The following is a 16,840-nucleotide window of genomic DNA, read 5'->3' on the forward strand; positions in this document are numbered from 1 at the left end:
TTTGAACACAAGGGAAGATAGTCTCCCCTCAGCCAGCCCTCCAGGGCTCCTTCACTTTCCACAACTGCCCAAGGGCAGAAGGCTCCCCACGCCACTCCCAGACAAGGGACCGTGTGTGTCCAGTGGGTCCCACAGTGACCATCAGGACCCAGCTTAGGCCCCAGGTGTGTTCTGAGGACCCTTCCCTTCTCCCCACCCACAGTGGATCCATCCCAGTGTCTCTGCCAGGGCCAGGCTCTGCCCCATCGGGTTCGGAAATCTGGGCAGATTTGGGATCTAGAGCAGGGAGGTCACAGGGTTGAGGCCTGAAGTCTAGCACGGCACACAGCAGGGCTGAGAGCAAAACCCAGGGTCATGTCTGGATTTTGGGGCCGGTTATCGCCTCTCTGACCCCAGACGTCTCACCTGTCGAATGGGTACATTCGGAAACAGCACCCACTCTATGAAGCCACCGTGAGGAAGAAAGAGAAAATCATCTACACAGGCAGTGTAGAACGGGCTCCCTGTGAGTGCTCAGGGATGACCCTCCTCCTCAGTAGCTGCCCAGAGGCCAACACCGCCCGCACCATAGCCACTGTCCCCAAGTCAGCCTGGAGGGAAGAGAGCAGGTCACACTCACCTGATGCTGATCAGCTGGCCTGGGTTATGTCTGCCTCTCAGGGGGAAAACCTCAGGGAGAAAACCAGAAAACTGCTGCTCACAAACACCACTGCCTGTGAGTAACTGCCGTAGAACACAGAGGCAGGCCGGACAGCGGATAGGTGCTAAGCACCAGGGGCATTCTGAGGTCATGGCACGCATCACAATGGGGCCTTGCCCGGGTCAGCAGGGCCCAGAGTCAGGGTCCTCCGCTGCCTGAGGTGTCAACATGCCTGCCTGCAATGTGTTTGTGCACGTGCGTGCACACGCGTACGTGGGTAAACACGTCTGTGCACGTGTGTGTTGCTTCTCTGGCCAGGCCCGGCTGCCCCACTCATGTGCGCACCTAGTTCCTCATCACTGTCACCCCCGAGGCCCAGGGCCGGCATCAGAGCATCCGTGGGTGCTCCCTAACCTCAGCCCTCCCCGCCCAGGGTGGTCCTGGGATACACATAGGGGTGGAGGGAAGTGACTGCTGCTGTTGGATCTCAGAATACAAATGCTAATACTATCACCTAATGGTCTTTTGAGCGTCTCTAATGGTATCGCTTTTTCATTTCTGACATTTTAACTGCGTATTTCTCTCCATGACCCTTGCCTATTCTAGCTAGAGGATCCTGTGGGGAAAGTGCTGGGCACACAGTAGGGGTTCACTCTTTTAGACATGTTATCTAAAACCTGGCTCATCTGTCCTTCCACCCAGGGCCTAAAGGATGCCAAATTCCAGGGGCCAGAAAGAGCTTGGGATAAAATGAACCTTCAAGGGGAGGGCTTTGACCTGGGCTGAGTCTGCCTGTGCCATCCAACTGGAGTCTCAAGTCCTGAGGCAGGATGTCCAGATGCCCCAGTGCAGGGCCCTCCTGATCAACACCTGCTCCCCTGTACTCATTAGCAACCTCACCCACCCTACTCTCAAAGCACGCTTGGCTCTCGTATCCAGGAGCTCTGCATCTGTAGATTCAGCAACAGCAGATGGAAAATATTCAGAAAATAAATTGGATGGTTATGTTTCTATTGAACATGTGCAGACTTTGTTCTTGTCATCATTCCCTAAAGAATACAGTATCACAACCATTTATGTAGCATCTGCATTGTATTACATATCATAAATAATCCAGTAATGGTCTAATGTATACGGGAGGATGTGCATAGCTTATACGTAAGTACTACGTCATGTTATATCAGAGACTTGAGCATCCATGGATTTTGGCATTCCCGGGGACCCTAGAACTAATTCTCCATGGATACCAAGGGATGACTGTATATACTCACTCAGGAAGGCTTCTCATTGGAGGAAGGGCCCGGTTCAGGACAGACAGGGACATCATCCCTGGACTACTGTCCATCCATCCACTCATCCATTGGCACCACCCTCTAGGACTGTCCCAATGACAGCCCTAGCAAGTGGAGACAAGAAAAAAGACTGGCTCAAAAGGTACAGCTTTTTGAGGTCTTGAAAGAAGTTGCACCAGCATGAGAATAGTGGGTCAGTTTTCTCCAGCATCCAGAAAGCATATCAGGCAGGCTCGGGGAGGGGAAAGGAGCCCGGCCTCTCCAGCAGCCACACAGGCCTGCAGCAGGATGGGGCTGGGGCTGGTTTGGGGTGGAGGATAAGTGACAGCCAAGGTTTGTCAGCATGCAGAGGGGTGGCTGACTCATGGACTGGGGGCTGCGGAGCCCAGTGGTTGCCCTTAGTTCTTGGATCCTGGGAGACTTCTGGAGGCTGGATCTGGACAGCCTAGGGGTAGAGGTGGTGAGGGGCAGGGGTGGGGGTGGGAGGAGAGGCCTTGCGTGACAGGGTGCAGGGCAGGAAGCCAGCCAGGGACTGCTTTGCAGTGGCTGCTCCCATCGCCCTTGCCACCCCCAAGCCCACCCCTACCCCCACCCTGGTGCAGGGTCGGTCCTGGGCAGGTGTCCTCTGCTTTGGCCTCAGCAGATCCCAAGATGGAAGCTGGCAGCCACGCGGGCATGTCACTTGCGCCAGCCTTGTCCTGCAGTTTCTGCTTCCTGGAGCGTGGGGTACCTACCCAGGAGAGCATGGCACACCCCACACCTCTCATTGAGGGTTCTGGGAGGTGGGGGACCAAGGTCCTGCAGCCCTGTGCCCTTGCCGTGAAAATTAGCCTAGGAGTCTTGTGTCCGCCCATCCACGTGGAGCCCCAGGAGCCTGAACAGTGGCATGCAGCGAGCTGAGGAGGGAGAGAGAACTGGAAAAGGAGAGAGAAAGAGGGATGAGGAGAAGGGAATGAGAGAGAGGAAGAGAGATGGGGAGAGAGACAGAGGAGGCTGAGAGGATAAGGAGGGACAGAGATGGGAAGAGAGACAGAAAACGCGAAGAAACAGAGAGAGACGTGCATGACTAGGAGGTCGAGTTACTCTTGATCCCAGTTCCCAGTGAAAACTGTAGGTCGCCATCACCTAACCACACATGCAATAAAGTCTGCCTGCTGCTTAGAGCCCTGAGAACCCCTTCTCGTGGAGCATAAAACCTTTGACTACTGCCCTTCCTCACTGCATTTTTGTTGTCTCTTCCAGTGAACTGTGTTGTCTATTGCCTTCCTGGCCTCAAGCATCCATCAAAAACTGACGCTTCTTTTGGGGAGGGTCTGCAGTGCCTTCCACTCACTGGGCTCCCCAGGAAACTTGCGCACTTGGCTTGGGCCCTAAGCAACTGGGTACAGCTGGGGCTCTGCTTCTCTCTTTCAGTAAGAAGGAGAACTAAGAAAGAGACTGAAGCATGGTCTACGGAGAAGGCACTTGTGCAAACACCAGGAGAATGAGGGGCCTGAGTTGTCTTCGTTTCTCCTAAAAGCATGCATTCCCGGCTGGGCGCGGTGACTCACACCTGTAATCCCGGCACTTTAGAAGGCTGAGGCGGGTGGATCACCTGAGATCGGGAGTTCGAGACCAGCCTGACCAACATGGAGAAACCCCATCTCTACCAAAAATACAAAATTACCCGGGTATGGTGGCACATGCCTGTAATCCCAGCTACTCGGGAGGCTGAGGCAGGAGAATTGCTTGAACCCGGAAGGTGGAAGTTGCAGAGAGCTGAGATTGCGCCATTGCACTCCAGCCTGGGCAACAAGAGTGAAACTCCATCTCAAAAACAAAAACAAAAACAAAACAAAACAAAAAACATGCATTCCCTCCCAGGCCACCCTAGTGAGGGCATGAAGCACAGCTTGTGCGTGTGTGTGCATGTGTGTGTGTGCGTGTTTGTGTGTTGCAGGGGTCACAGTGGACAGGATGTGGGAGGGCAGCTGCAGCTCCAAGCTGCAAGTCTTTCTGATAGAATGCTTAAGATTCCTTGGACCACAGCAAGAGACTGTTTTCATTTGCACCCATTTTTACTAGCATTTAACCCTGTATTTTTTGTAGCATGTAAACCTTAAGCTGCTTAACTATTGCTTGAAGCATTTACACCAGCGGTTCCCAACCTTTTTGCTACCTGAGACCAGTTTTCTTGAAGACAACTCTTCCACGGACCCGGGAGAAGGGGAAAGGATGATGCGGAGATGATTCAAGCCCATTACATTTATTGTGTGCTTTACTTCTATTATTAGTTCACTGTAATATATAATGAACTAATTACACAACTCACCATAATGTGGAATCAGTGGAAGCCCTGAACTTGTTTTCCTGCAACTACATGGTTCCATCTGGGGGTGATGAGAGACAGTCACAGATCATCAGGCATTAGGTTCTCATAAGGAGCATGCAATCTAGATCCCTGGCATGCGCAGTTCACAGTAGGGTTCATGCTCCTATGAGAATCGAGCGGCACCGCTCATCTGACAGGAGGCAGAACTCATGCGGTAATGCGAGGGATGGGAAGTGGCTGTTTCTACAGATGAAGCTTTGCTCACTGGCTGGCTGCTCACCTCCTGCTGTGTATGTAGCCTGGTTCCTAACAGTTGGGGATCCCTCATTTACCCAGCAAGATAAATACATATTATGTCAATTGAAATTCTTCACCTTGAACCACCCCAAATTACCTTGCATACCTCACCCACCCAAGGGTCCCGTAGCACACTTTGGGAGCTGTAGACAGTAAGCCTGGAGCTCCATGGAGCATTCCATCTCTCCACCATCTGTGGACTAACAGGCTGTGTTAGCTTCCTAGGGCTGTTTTACAGTACCACAGACTGGGCACCTTCAACAACAGAATGTTACTGTCTCGCAGTACTGGAGGCCATGAGTCCAAGATTAAGGTGTCAGCAGGGTGGGTCCCTTCTGAGGCTGTGCAGGAAGGCTCTGTTCCAGGCCTGTCTCCTCATGCGTGGGTGGACGTCTTCTCCCTGTGACTCTCCATTAACGGTGATTCTGGTGAGGGCTCCAAAGAGGAGACTTGGGCAGAATGTTGGTAGATAAATGTGTTAGTGGAAACCAGAGGGTAGACACAACTCCATCCATGCCCAGGGCTTTCTGGGGACAGACCTGTCCAAGCAGCAGCCATTCCCAAGCGAGTTCTGTTTCTGGAAAGCCAGGCAACAGCTGGGGCTGGGCCCTCTGGGATTTGTTTAGTGACCCGATTATGTGGGAGGCCTGGAGTGGGTGGTTGGGTGGGGGGTGGTACCAATGCAATGATGCCCAACCTCATTGCATCACTCACTTCCCAGGCCCTGCCCTCAACCCCTCCTGACCAGGCCCTGTCCTGGTTCTCAGCCACCCTGTCCCAGTGGGTGCTTCAGCCCACTCACTGACCAAGTGAGGGACTGACTCCAGGTTACAGAGTGCTGTGTTTATGTGACCTGAGAATACATGTGCACAGACTGTGCCCGCAGTGTCCTTGTACAGTTGAGCATGTACGCGTCCTGCCCGTGTGTAGGCAGCCTGTCCACACATGCCTAGGAGTGTGACTCCGTGTCCTGGTAGATGGGGAAGGAGAGACGGAGTTGTGCCCAGGGTCCCATGATTACTTTTATGGGTGCATGTTTGTGCGTCTTGTTAGGGGTGCTTGGGGGTATGGAAGATTCTGCCCTGGGTGCCCTTGATCACGTGTGTGTGGTGTGTGTGTGCCCGCACGCGCGTGCATTAGGGGGTGTACTGTGTTACAGCATCCTCGACCAACTCTGTATGTGTGCATATGTTTGTGTGTGTGTGTGTGTGTCCTACAGGTGTGAGCGAGTGGATGCTTCCACTACGTGTCTGCACATATGTGTGTGCACTTGCATTGTCCTTGCACACCTGCGTGTGTCCCGTGAGAGCGAACGGAGCCTAGCATGTGCTGGCACCTGCAGGAACGTCTGGGTGTGCGTTCTGTGGGTCCCTGTCCTGATGGTTCTCCACTTGTCCCGAGTGTCACGACGACGAGGATGGGGACCATATCTTCGAAGCCTGAGGATCCAGCCCAGGTCCAGCCCTGTGCAGCCGCCCGCCAAGCCGCCAGAGAATAAGCCGGACGCCGAAGGCTACGAGTGGACGATTGCAGTTAGTTTCCAACTCGCCGACTTTGCGCCCCTCCACTGGCTCCGACTTGGGTCCTAGTGGTCCCGGCTTCGGGGTGCCCTCGGTCCCTCCCCATCGCGTCCTCGCGTTCTCCCTTGGCATAACACACCGCCGCGGGGCCGCAGACCCCTAAGAGCTCCATGAGCTCTCCGCGCCCTGCCCACCGGCCCGGCCCCGACCCCTCCCCCGACCGAACCAGAGAGGTGGGAAGTTTGGGGGCACCCGCTGGGGGTGTCCCATTTCCGGGGCTGGCCTCCGGGGAGCCGGCGCGGCGCCCGCTCTCTGCCCGCCAGCCCTTTGGGAGCTCAGGCGCGGGCAGCTGCTTTTGTTCCCGGGAAGGGAGGAGCTGCGTCCCGGGGAGACACGCGTTGCAGCCGGCAGCGTGGTCGCTCCCCGCTGGCCGGCCGCTCCGGGAGAGCCCCGCAGCGGAGGGTCGGGGCTGGGGCGGTCTGGGGAGGGGGCCCAGGGCTGGGGCCGCTTCGGCCTCCCGGGTGGCGCGCGGGCCGAGGAACTAGGAGGACCGCCGGGCCGGGCCGCTTGTCCTTTGGAAAAACCCTGGCGGTTCCTCCTCTGGTGTCCGTGGACCCCGCCGCGGCGTTCTCCAGGGCCGCGGACCTTCGCCCACCGATTGCGCCAGCTGTCCTGGAGCAGAAAGGACCCCCCTCCTCCCCTACCGAGCCCGGAGCCCCGAGCCCCGAGCCCCATGGAGCAGGCAAGCGCCGGAGTCCCGGGGCTGAGGCCCGCCCGGCGGGCTCTCCGGCACCTTTTCCCGCCCCCGAGGGTGCCTGTCCGGTCCGGCCGGGACTGGCTGGGAAACCGAGGCCGGAAGAGGTCGCAGTCTAGCAAGGAATCGGTTTGAGTGGGGTGGGGGTGGGATGGGAGACCCCTCCCCAACCCCACCAGTCTCAGCCCAGCTGTGGCCCCAGCCGTGTCACTCAGAAAACCAGCGTCAAACCCCAGCCCTGCCTGGGATGTGGACCTTGCCTGGGGAGAGTCCCGTTCAGGCTTTTCCAGGGCCCCTCCCCTGAGCAACAGGGGTGTCTGCGCTGGGCATGGGCACTCACCAGGGCCTGCAGGCTGCCAGCCTGGAGTTTCCCTAGCATCAAATGTGCCACCAGAAGCTGCAGGTGGAGATGACCAGTGCCCCCCGGAGCGAAGACCCCCCCATCTCTCCAGGATTGGGGGTCCACTTAGGGGTGTATCCCTCAGGCATTGGAATATAGAGTATAACCAATTAATGAATTAAAGCAAACAGTGGGTTTATTTCTTTTACTAAATATGATCAAATATACAATCTTAACAATGACAAAGCCTCTTGGTATTCAATTCTACTTATCCCAAAGGTTTTGGCTTGTGCGTATCTAAGGAGTGCAACTGACATCTCTTATTCTTCTTACTTTTTGGAATAGCATCTATCATGTCATTTAGTTTGGACCTAATTAAAAATAAAACATATTAAGGGTTTAATTCATTTTACTTTCAAATTTTAAAATCTCTATTTACTGTCTTTTAGAGAGAAGTCTCAAAACAAAACAAAAAACACTGAGCAGTAGGGTGACTCCTTCCAACCTAGAATCCCAAGCTGCACAGTAAGGACGTAAGAGGATCGCCAGGCCCAGCACCCCCACTCTCCCTATGTGAGGATAAAAGTTGATGACACCTCCCAGCCCTGCGAAGGTCCCGCATCCCACTACCTGCCCTCCCGCAGCTCGAAGGGCTGACTCCTGGAGAGGGAGGATTTACCTGAGGGCTCTGACCACCTTAACTGCCCAATGCCTCTCTGGAAACAGTGGCTGCCAGAGGAGACACGGACCTGTTGCCCATCTAGACAGTGTTTGTCAGGGAAGAAAGGGCAGCTTATGCAGCAGCCAGGCAGCACCAGGGCGGAGCTGGTTTTCTCCCGCCTTCCCGTTTGCATCACGCGACTCCGCGGGTCCCAGCGCGGCCCTGGCTAACCCAGATCCGCGCCACTGCCGGGTCACTGAGCCTCTCCAGGACGGAGCCTCGCTTCGCGCAGGAGCCCACGCCATCCTCCCTGCGGAAAGAAGGCGGGGTTCGTCTCCTGACCCATAGTAAATGGACCTGCGCTGGGGCGCGGGGAGCAGACTGCTTTTCTGGGGAAGCCGTGGGGCTCTCCACTTTTCGGGGTGGGGAGGGGAGGCTGAGCAGGACGCAGACCAGGGGCCTGCCACATGGCCTCTGCGCCAAAAGAGCAGAGCCCAGCATGAGGGGCCCCTAGCCAGGCAGACCCAGCCCAGGAGGGTTTGGGTCTTGGGGCCTTGGGTGTGGACTGGTCAGAGATGGGTGCCAAGGTTGGGTGCCACCGGCCTTGACGGGTTCAGGAGATGGGACGTTATGTCTAGACTCCGCCACGCTTTATCGCAAGCCCGGGCCTCATCTAGACCCCAAGGGGCAGCCCAACCTGTTCAGGATTCCCGGGCCTCGTGCGCTTGCCCGCCTAAGGCAGTAAATTGCCATCGTCTCCAAAGGCCGCCCCCACTTCGTCAGCTCCCCACCCGCCCCCAACCCCAGGCTCAGAACCCGCCAGGGCAATCCAGGCCCGTTCTCTAGGTGAGAAATGCTGGCCCTGGGGGCATTCGTCCCTGTAGGGAGGGCGCCACCCGCCGGCCCCGGGGCGCTGTCCAAGCCGCGGTGCTGAAGCGCTCCGGGCCCTGACTCAGCGAACACACAGCCGCCACTGCGTGCAGCCGCCACTCCCCAGCCCGGGCCGGCTCCAGGCCGCTCCCACACCGGCTAATCATCCGCCCGGATGCACGTCTGCCTCAGCAGGCTTAAACTGGAATCGCCTCGGAGGTTCGAGATTCCTGAGGAGGCCCAGAAAGGGCCGATGGTTGTCCCGGGCCAGGCAGCTGGGAGAGTGTGGAGCTCCATTCCTGCGCTCCATCCCGGATTCCTCAAGTACCTGCTCACTCTGCCTGCTCCAGACCCGTCCCCTCCAGTGAGCCCAGGGGAGGGTCCACTCACTCTCCAAGAACGCATTCTTCCCACTGGCATCCAAGCCCAGCAGACCCTGCTACCCATGGGGGGCGGGGGGTGGGGGGAGAGCAGGCAGAGAGACAATCCCTGGAATTGGTCCCGCACACGGCTAGCGGTGAGGATGCCTCTCTGCCTCTCCCTTCTTTCTGGATGCCCCCCACAGCTTCCATGGATGCCCACAACCCCTTCCTCCCTCCACCCTGAATGTCCAAGCAGGCAAAGAAGACCGGGTGTCCCCAGTGAAGGGCTCTGCAGTGAGGGGTCTAGAATCTTGCCCTTGAAGGAGTAAATGATATCCCTCGAGTTGAGCGTGATCATGATGGCAGTGATATTAGGCCAGGCACTAGTCCAGCAAAGAGAGGCCAGAAGGACACCAGAAGGAGCAGCCAGATGGCAGTGCTGGATTCACCAGGTCAACAGGCATGGCTGTCTCGCCCCAGGCCCGCACAGGTGACTCCTTAGAGTTGGCCAAGGATCAGTGCAGGCCAGGAGAGAGACGAGGTAACAGTCAAGGCAAAAGGGTTTTGAAAGGATATTCCAGGGGAGCAGAGCCAGCAGCCAGAACTCATCTGGTAGATACAAATGTCACGTCCTGGTCTCTGGTCTTGGCAGATGTGTTCAAGAACTCAAGTCTGGCACCTCCAACTGCTAGGCAGCTCCAATTCGAGCTGTGGAGAGCATTCTGGCTAGACCCTGTGAGCAGGGCCCCAGGGGACTGGGCTCTGTGTCAGGGATGAGTTCACACTATGGCAAAGAGCAGGTGGTGGCCTCAGGGCTGTTGAGCTGTCCCAGAATCAGGATTCTTTTCTTTCTTTTTTTTTTTTTTGAGATGGAGTCTCGCTCTGTCACCTAGGCTGGAGTGCAGTGGCATGATACTGGCTCACTGCAACCTCCATCCCACGGATTCAAGTGATTCGCCTGCCTCAGCCTCCCAAGTAGCTGGGATTACAGGTGCCCACCACCATGCCCAGCTAATTTTTGTGTTTTTAGTAGAGATGGGGTTTCGCCATGTTGGCCAAGCTGGTCTCCAACTCCTGACATCAAGTGATCCACCTGCCTCAGCCTCCCGAAGTGCTGGGATTACAGGCGTGAGCCACCGTGCCCAGCCCAGAATCAGGATTCTTAAAATGATTGTTCTGCATACTGAATCATGTTGCTTTTGACTCTTGTAGCTGGCCCCCTTCCTTATCTAGGGTGCCTGCTGGTACACCCTGGATGATGTCTGAGACAGATGGTGCTGCTCAGCCCCTTGAGGGAACATTACTGTGTGGGAGTTGGGTGGACTGTCCACCATGGGGCAGGAAGATCCAACTCCCCTCCCTCATGATCCTCACATTGTGGGTCCCCTGGCAATAGACAATAACAAGTGTCACCATGGACATTACTGTGACCCCAAGGCCAGATGTAGTGGCTCACGCCTATAATCCCAGGACTTTAGGAGGCCGAGGTGGGCGGATCACCTGAGGTCAGGAGGTCAGGAGTTCGAGACCAGCCTGGCCAACGTGGTGAAACCCCATCTCTACTAAAAATACAAAAAAATTAGCTGAATGTGGTAGCGCACACCTGCAGTCCCAGCTAAGCAGGACGCTAAGGCACAAAAACCAGTTGAACCCGGGAGGTTGCAGTGAGCCAAGATCGTGCCACTGCACTCCAGCCTGGGCGACAGAGAGAGACTCCAACTCAAAAAAATTTTTAAAATTAAAAAAAAAATTATAATAATCTACTATAAAAAAGTTATGTGAATGTGGTCTCTCTCAAAATACAGTCTGCATAACAACAACCACATATACAATGGTGGTCCCATGAGATTAAATGGAACTGAAAAATTCCTATTGCCTAGTGATGTAATGATGTAATAGTCGTAACATGACAGAGCAATTTTTAAAATAAATTTAGTTTACATTAAGTGCACAATGTTTATAAAGTCTATGGTAGCTGTAGCAGTCCATTCTCTCACTGCTGTAAAGAACTACCCGAGACTGGGCAATTTATAAAGAAAAGAGGTTTAATTGACTCATGGTTCCACATGGCTGAGAAGGCCTCAGGAAACTTTCAATCACTTTCAACTCTGTCACTCAGGCTGAAGTGCAGTGACATGGTGACAGCTCACTGCAGCCTCAACCTCCCAGGCTCAAGTGATTCTCCCACCTCAGCCTCCCAAGTAGCTAGGACTACAGGCATACCACCACACCCAAGGAGCTTCCTTTTAAAATTCAAATGAGAAATAAACTCTGTAAGTATATAATGTGCTACAATTTACTTTTTCACTTAATTCTGCACCTGTTTCTTTATGGGACATAGTGGTTGAGTACAAGTTCTGGAGAAGACAACCTGTGTTTGAATCAGGTTCTTTCATTCGCTGTATTCATAGGCAGGGAGTTTAACCTCTGTGCCTCAGTTTCCTCTTCTGTGAAAGGGAGAAAATAACAGTACCTATCTCATAAGTTATGTAAATGAATTAATACATGTAAAGTGCTTGGAAAAACAGCTGGCACATAGCTACTGTCATTTCTATTCTCCAAAGCTTCCTTGTGATAATTTTGTCTCCAGCTGTGGGTCTCCATTTGGGGCCACAGTGGCAGTGATGGCTTCACCTATGCTGATAGTGGCCAGGCCAACATGATGGTAGGGATAGTCAGGCGCTGGTCAGGGCATTCTGGTCCTAAACTACTAATTCCTTGCCCCTAAACCAACTGCTGTGTTGCAAAGCACTGGTATGCTCAAATGGCTGATATTACCTGCATTCCAAGACTTTGAGCTCTACAGCTCTGCTTACCCCAATGTACCCTACAAATATCATTTTTTTATTTTTTTTTTTTGAGACAGTCTTTGCTCTGTCATCCAGGCTGGAGTGCAGTGGTGCAATCATAGCTCACTGCAGCCTTGACCTCTTGGGGTCAAGTGATCCTTCCACTGCAGCCTCCTGAGTAGCTGAAATTACAGACACACACCACCAAGCCCAGCTAATTTGTTTTTATTTTTCTGTAGAGATGCGGTCTCACTATGTGCCCAGGCTGGTCTGGAGTACCTGGCCTCCAGCAATCCTCCCACCTCAGTCTCCCAGTGTTGGAATTACAGGCATGAGCCACTGCACCCTGTCCAGACATTACCTTAATTGCCAATTTTTTTTTTTTTTTTTTTTTTGAGAGCGAGTTTCGCTCTGTCACCAGGCTGGAGTGCAGTGGCACGATCTAATTGCCACATTTTATATGATGAAACCCTGCCAAAACCCTGTAAATGGTGTCTCTAAATCTGGTCACTTATCATGTGGGTTTGTGTTATTGCAAGGTTAATAAAATGATTGAGGCGAGCATCTGCAGAAGACAGGAGGCGAACACCATTCCCATTATATCCCAACTGCATTCTTCTGGGGTTTCGCTGCGCTTATTTTCCTGTAATCTCTCACTAATCCATCTGTGAATGACTTCTCTCTTCTGTTCAATTTAATAACCCCACAAAACTGGGTTGGGTTTTTTTGTTTTTGTGACAGAGTCTCACTCTGTCGCCCAGGCTGGAGTACGGTGGTGCCATCTCAGCTCACTGCAACCTCTGCCTCCCTGGTTAAAGCGATTCTCCTGCCTCAGCCTCCCGAGTAGCTAGGATTTCAGGCACCTGCCACCATGCCCGGCTAATTTTTGTATTTTTAGTAGAGACAGGGTTTTGCCATGTTGGCCAGGCTGGCCTCATATTCCTGACCTCAGTGATCTGCCCACTTTGACTTCCCAAAGTGCTAGGGTTACAGGCATGAGCCACCGCGCCCAGCCGCTGTTGTCTTAATATAACCTCTTTGAAAGTGGGATCATTTGTTTCAAGTGGTTAGAGCCGTGGGAAGAAAGCTATGTCAATTCAACATCAGAAGACACAATGGTTAGGAGATACTGGATGAATGTAGTCAGCAGAAATCTCCCAAGCCCTACAAGATAAAAGTATCTCTGATGAGAACTAGGGGACCGATTTCCTCCTACCCAAAGATGTAATTAGAGTTTAAATATGGCAGCTATATGAAATGTGGCACACGTCGTTTGTAACAGATGAAAATAAATTTAAAAGGACGGGATGCAAGTTCTGCTGAAAATTTGGAGCAGGACCTTAGGCAACTCACAAAACAGAAACATAAATAATAACATCTCATGCGCACTTAACAACGTACAAGGTCCTGTGCTAACTGCTTTGCATGCATCATCTCATTCCGTCCTCACCACACTACTGTTGGTGGGTACAATGATGAGGAAATTGAGGCTTAGAGGGGTTAGAACTTGCCTAAGGTGAAGTGACTAAGACCAAAGCAGAATTTGCACCTGGGTCATCACTGTGGCAGCCACACTCTAACCACTCACCATCCCTGTGATGTCATCTCCTCTTGAGTCTGTTGTCTCAGAAGTAAAGTGGTGGGTGGGCTTCTTTATTTGGAAGGTGGCTTCTGGTTTTAACATTATAAGACCTTCCAATGGCCACAAGATCGGGTGCCTAAATTCCAGTTGAGAATCACTGTTTAGACCACTGCATTATTTCCTCATTGAGTCCATCAGAACACGGGAGATCCCAGCAGTAGATCCTTAAGCCATTTAATTAAAAAAAAGGAACACGGGAGAGATATATTCTCATGGCTATCACATTCTCATGGGTACACCTGGTTGTTTCATGCACTGGGTATTGATTGCACTCTTATATTTAGGCAGTGAACCTTTAGAGTGAACAACCATTTGAGGCAGGATGCAAATACCCTTTTGATTAAATTAATGTAACTTTTGGAGGCTGGGCGCGGTGGCTTACATCTGTAATCCAAGCACTTTGGGAGGCCAAGGTGAGCAGATCACTTGAGGCCAGGAGTTCCAGACCAGCCTGGCCAACATAGTGAAACCCGGTCTCTACTACAAATACAAAAAAATAGCCAGGTGCAATGGTGCACACCTGTAGTCCCAGCTGCTCAGCAGGCTGAGGCATCAAAATTGCTGGAGCCTGGGAGGTGGAGGTTGCAGTGAGCTGAGACCGTGCCACTGCACTCCAGCCTGGGTGACAGAGCGAGACTCTGTCTCAAAATATATATAACTTTTGCAAAGTGAAATGAATCCATCATAAGAATACCCCATGCTAATAACTCAGTCATTACTTTTTCTGAATATTAATGAGTTGAACTTTATTAATCACCCTCTTTTGAGTCTGATTAGAGGCTTAAGAGTAGATCAATACTGGCCGGGCGCGGTGGCTCACGCTTGTAATCCCAGCACTTTGGGAGGCCGAGGCGGGTGGATCACGAGGTCAGGAGATCGAGACCACGGTGAAACCCCGTCTCTACTAAAAATACAAAAAAAAAAAAAAAAAATTAGCCAGGCGTGGTGGCGGGCGCCTGTAGTCCCAGCTACTCAGAGAGGCTGAGGCAGGAGAATGGCGTGAACCCGGGAAGCAGAGCTTGCAGTGAGCCGAGATTGCACCACTGCACTCCAGCCTGGGCGACAGAGCGAGACTCCGTCCCCCCCCCCCAAAAAAAGAGTAGATCAATACTTTCTGCACATCTGCTGTGTGCCGGGGTCTAGTCTAGCATGATTTTAACTTTTCACTGTAAGTCTGAGCATGGGTTAGGCCCATGCTGCAAATGAAGACACTCACCCTAGGTAACCTGGCTCAGATGTGGACCCAAATCTGACTTCAAAACCTGTTTTCTTTCCACGATGTCAGTGGTTCTCCAAGTGTGGTCCATGGACTCTTGCCCTCAAGACCCTTTTAGGGATCTGCAAGGTCAAAGCTACTATGATTATGTTGTCTTTTCACAGCATTGATGTTTGCTCTGATGGTGCAAAACCAATACGGAACGAACCGCTGCACTTCAGCGCAAATCTGCTAGCCAGTGGCACCACTGGGCCACGCACTCATAGTAAGGGGCAAAGCCAACTGTCCTTAATATCCTTGATAGAGTAACAATTATTAACATTATTAAGTCTTGACCCTTAGAGACACACCTTCATAAGAATACATAAAGCACTTCTGCATTCCATAATACAATGGTTGTCTCAAGGAACAGCACTTATGCAATTATTTGAATTGTAAGCTGAACTAGCCACATTTTTCATGAAAATACCATGTTTACTTGAAATACTGACAGAAAACTTGTGGTCATTCAGGCTTGGTGATTGGTATACATTTTCTTTTTCGAGACGGAGTCTCGCTCTGTTGCCCAGGCTGGAGTGCAGTGACACGATCTCCACTCACTGCAACCTCCACCTCCCAGGTTCAAGCAGTTCTCCCTGCCTCAGCCTCCCGAGTAGGTGGGATCACAGGAACGTGCCACCACGCCCAGCTAATTTTTGTATTTTTTAGTAGAGATGGGGTTTTGCCATGTTGGCCAGGCTGGTCTTGAACTCCTGATCTCAGGTGATCCGCCTGCCTCGGCCTTCCAAAGTGCTGAGATTACAGGTGTGAGCCACTGTGCCTGGCCCATATTTTCTTGACAATAAAGTGAGCCACTTAATTAAAGAACAAACAGTATTTGTTGCCAATGAAAAACTGAGCTTTCAAGCAAAAATTAGAATTTTGGAAAACTTGTATCTGTCATCGTGAGCTGACAACTTCCCGATACTTAAGGCTTTCCTGGTAAGATCACATATTTGGCAATATTAACAAATACAATTTTAAAATATCGCTTAATTAAATGTGTCAACATTTGGAAGATGACAGGTTTCCAGGAAGTTCTGCTGGTGCAGTATCGCGGTGACTCCTCATGTCCTTCAGTGAGGTGGAGCCATGCCTTCCCAAAGGAGTCTGCTCACAGCCTGAGGGCGGAGTGTGGGGGCTCTTCCTTGGGTGTCTATCTCAGCCCCAGGGTAGTAGCTGCTCCTTTTATCTGCTATTCCTGTATTTTGAGTTCTCTTTACTTCTTACTAGCCAGTTCCTCATCACTCCGATCCCAGTGAGAATCAGGAATTCTTTAAACTTTTCCTGTTTGGATTACTATGTGGTTTCTCCCTCCTGATGAGACCTACACTGATATAGCAGGTCTTGCAAGCAAGAGCTGTGAACAGTCAAGTGGGGAGAAAAACAGATCAGTGCATTCATTACAATGAAGGGAAGGGCACAAAAGAGAGGTACATGTTCCTGCCTGTCTTGGTTTGTGAACTGCAAAAGGTTGTCAAGCTGACATTGGGGGAAGAAGGCTTAAGGAAAAAGTTTCCAACAGCTGCTTTTAAGTATAAAGAAGTTGAAAATTAGAACCAAACAGTATCCATGTGTTGAGTGGGCTAGTTCTTTTGCCTGTGAAAAAGAGTTTTTGTGATGTCATCCCTTCGGAACAGTTGAGGGAGCAGAAAGTGAATGACCCAACAAATACAGATTTGGAAGTAGCTAAACAGGAAGGTTAGCAGGTAATTAAGTTACCACCGCAGTGCCCAACAGGAGGACAGCAAAGAAGAGACCAACTGTATCAGTGATATGGTTGGAGTTGGAGAACTTAAGCACTTCAAGAAAACGGAAAAATGGTGGCCGGGCGTGGTGGCTCATGCCTGTAATCCCAGCACTTTGAGAGGCCAAGGCGGGTGGATCACCTGAGGTCAGGAGTTTGAGATCAGCCTGGCCAACAGGGTGAAACCCCGTCTCTACTAAAAATACAAAAATTAGCCGGGGCGTGGTGGTGGGCGCCTGCAATCCCCACTACTGGGGAGGCTGAGGCAGGAGAATCACTTGAACCTGGGAGGCAGAGGTTGCAGTGAGCCAAGAGAGATCATGCCACTGCACTCCAGCCTGGGTGAAAGAGTGAGACTTG

This window comes from Nomascus leucogenys, chromosome 14 (assembly GCF_006542625.1).
Source record: "Nomascus leucogenys isolate Asia chromosome 14, Asia_NLE_v1, whole genome shotgun sequence".
Lineage (NCBI taxonomy): Eukaryota > Metazoa > Chordata > Mammalia > Primates > Hylobatidae > Nomascus > Nomascus leucogenys.